The sequence below is a fragment of the Ammospiza nelsoni genome, chromosome 35 (assembly GCF_027579445.1).
Source record: "Ammospiza nelsoni isolate bAmmNel1 chromosome 35, bAmmNel1.pri, whole genome shotgun sequence".
NCBI lineage: Eukaryota > Metazoa > Chordata > Aves > Passeriformes > Passerellidae > Ammospiza > Ammospiza nelsoni.
In genome coordinates, this window is record NC_080667.1 from 712,134 (window position 1) to 715,778 (window position 3,645).

Sequence of the window (3,645 nt, forward strand, 5' to 3'; positions counted from 1 at the left end):
GTCTGATAGTGACGTGTCAGTGCTCTGTCCACCGCTTTCGAGTGCCCCTTCAATTGTAACAGTAGCGGTCGTAGGACTAGAAGCAGTTTCTTCCCCAGTCGCTCCCTGTCCTCCTCCGTAAGGCGATCCACCAGAGGCTGCATCAAAAACAGGTTTAGTCCACTTAGCAGGCACCCACAAAGGCCCTGTAGGTGAGGAAACACAAAGATACCCCCGACCCCAATATAATACTTTTGCAGGTTTTTCCCATAATCCTGTACTCGGGTTCTTATACTTAACCCAGACCTCTGTTTCCTTAGTATTTTCCTGACCTGACCTTGGATGATGTTTCATTGCAGGAGGGGTATCATCTTCCCCAAAAATGCATAAATGGTTAATCACATACAAAACCTTAGCCAAACATGCTTGTGTTTGATGATGGAAATAGAGGCCAATGTTGTGGCCACGCTTCTGGAGAAATGATGCTGGTATCTGCTCCTGTATCCAATAATCCATAAAGAGTTATGCTTTGATGCCCATAAGTAATTTTCAACTTTTTGTCGTGGGTTGACAGCCTTTATCCCAATATCGTGTGTTGTGTCTGGCAGCTGTGCCTTTTCTCTCTTCCCCCCCCCACGGCCGTCTTGCTGCGGCGAGGCGGGGAAGAGAGGGGGGAGTGTTTGACCGGGCCTTTTTTCTTTTTGCTTTTGGCTTTTGCTGCTTGGCTTGGCTAGCCACTTTGCTTGCTTGCTTTCTGCTTTTTGTGCTGGTTTTTTTCTTTTCTCTTGCTCCCTCTTTCTTACCCTCCCCTGAAGATACTGGACCGGCTCCGGACCTGACCTGAGACGTCCAGGACACCCGAAGCTTGCAGAGAAGCGCCGCGCCCTCTCAACACACAGTCTGTTTTTTGTTTTCTTTTCTTTTCTTGTGTTGGGGAGTGTTCTTTTGTTACTTGTAAATAAATAGGTTTTGTTTTCCACTTTGCTCCTCCGAGAAATTCCTTCCCAAACCCGGTGTTGGGTGGTTGGAGGTTTGTTTTGTTTTGGGGGGCTCCCTTTTGGAGATTTCCCCTAATTTGTCCTAAACCAGGACAATATACTTTTTGGTGCGTTGGTCGGGAAACGGAGGCCAAAAAACAGTGGAAAAAAAACCTATAACAATAATATTTTGGTTTTGGCTATTTTGTGGGCATATCGGTGATTCATAATGTCATTTGGAGTGGAAGCTTGCCGGTCGTTCTGGTCCCTAGGGGTTTTTGAAGTTTTAATACTTTTGTGGTCCCTGGGGTTATTTCCTTACCCAAAAATAGCTCTGATGTTTGCCCTAATAAGTAGCTTTTGTAAGCGGGGGGCACTAACCAGAATAGTCATTGTGCTGGTCTTATGTGTGATGATGTGTCAGATAAAAATGCTGGACTTTATTTCAGGAATGTATGGACTGTTATTATGGTTGTTTACTCAGTTTGTTTGGGGAGAAGAAGGGGAAGGGGCTTTTCAGCCTTTGTCTTCCTTCTTGTCCTCCAAATTGTTGACATCTCTATTAGAAAATACTGAATTTCCCCTGAGTTTGAAAGAAACCATCTTTCTGGCATTTAATTTATTAAGCCTTTTCTATACTGTCTGGAGTGTGTATAAAATGAAGACTGAGATTTCTATAGGGGTTAGAGACACTCCTGACTTAGGAGTAAAACAAACCAGGAAAAATCTTGACTGGAGTGGGAAATGGGAGGACATGGGCCAGACTTTAAAGGAATTTTCTGATCCTATAGACTGGGACTTTCCATCTGATCAAATTCAGAATCCAGTCGAGGTGGCAAAGTATTTGAGGGAGAAGTGCCATGGTAATACTAAGGAAGAAAGGATTACTGCAGTGAGCTGGGCCTTGGCATTTGTTTACCGTACTCTGCTAGATACTGTGGAGCAGCAGATAGCAGAAAGGGAACAGGGAGATAAGTTAGTTACTACCCCAGTGACCCAGGCTGCAGCTAACATCCCAGGCTCCAGGCTAGCAGCTGCATCAGACAGTAGGCCCCAAACCATGGCTGTTGCAGCTAATACAAGAGGTGGAAAGTGTAAAGGCAAGACCGATCGAAAGGTGGAGGATGATGAGGATGATGATGCAGGAGAAGGACCCTCACCAAAATCAGAGGCCACATCAAGGGGCACAGAATCTGGAGCTAATATTGACTCCTTTTCTCTGAAGGACCTCAGAGGCCTAAGAAAGGATTACAGACGACAACCTGACGAATCTATAATTAGTTGGTTAGTCCGCCTTTGGGATGCTGCAGGGGAGGTTACGATTTTGGATGGTACTGAAGCGAGGCATTTGGGATCCCTGTCACATGATCCTGTCATCGATCAAGGTATGATGAGGGGGGCTAACCCTCACAGCCTCTGGGAACGGGTCCTAAGAAGCGTAGCAGAACGATACCTGTGTACGGATGATCTCTATATGCAGCAGACACGGTAGAAGACCATAGAACAGGGGATCCAACACCTGAGAGAGATGGCGGTGGCAGAGCTCATTTTCTCAGATGATACAACAACTAGAAATCCGGACCTGGTACCATGCACACCTGTAATGTGGAGGAAACTTGTGCGACTTGGGCCACCTGAATACGCTTCTGCCCTAGCAATAATGAAGCGGGATGATACATATGAGACTGTGCTCGATATGGCAAAGAAGCTTCGAGCGTATGCAGATGCTGTGCATGGCCCAACTCATGCCAGAATTGCAGCAGTGGAAACCCGACTGCAGAAACTAGAGGATAAAATTGAGGAGAATCATAAGAAACTCCGGGAAGAGATTAAGGAGGACCTTATTCAAATCTCAGCTGTACAAATTAGAGGTCCTGGTGTCCAACGCTGGCGCTCCTTTGATGGGGAGAGAAGGTACACCCCACGGACTGAGTTATGGGCTTTTCTGCGTGAGTCTGGAGAAGACATGAGGAGATGGGATGGAAAACCCACCGCTGCTTTGGCACAACGGGTGCGTGATTTGAAGAAAAGAGAAAGTATCACCAAAAGGATAGCAGCTCCGGTCGCTCGTAGCCGAGATGTTAAGTATAATGATGACGATGACATGTCCGATCCCCTTGAAGGAACTTCTAAGGCATATGCCCAAGGAAAGAAGGACAATCTGGCTTAGAGGGGCCCTGCCTCCAGCCAGGAAGAGGCACTGGAGAACCGGGTTTTTTGGAAGGTGTGGATCAGATGGCCTGGCACATCAGAGCCACAAGACTATGAAGCATTGGTTGACACTGGATCACAGTGTACCTTAATGCCATCGGAACACGTGGGGACAGAACCTGTTTCCATTGCTGGAGTGACGGGGGGATCACAACAGTTGACTTTGTTGGAAGCTGAGGTGAGCTTGACTGGGAAGGAATGGCAGGAACACCCGATTGTGACTGGTCCAGAGGCTCCGTGTATTTTGGGCATAGACTTCCTCCGGAATGGCTATTACAAAGATCCTAAGGGATTCAGGTGGGCTTTTGGAATAGCTGCAGTGGAGATAGAGAGTATTAAACAATTGAACACCTTGTCTGGACTATCAGAGAACCCATCTGCAGTAGGACTCTTGAAGGTAGAGAAGCAGCGAGTGCCAATTGCCACCTCAACAGTGCACCGCAGGCAGTACCGGACGAATCGAGATGCCGTGATCCCC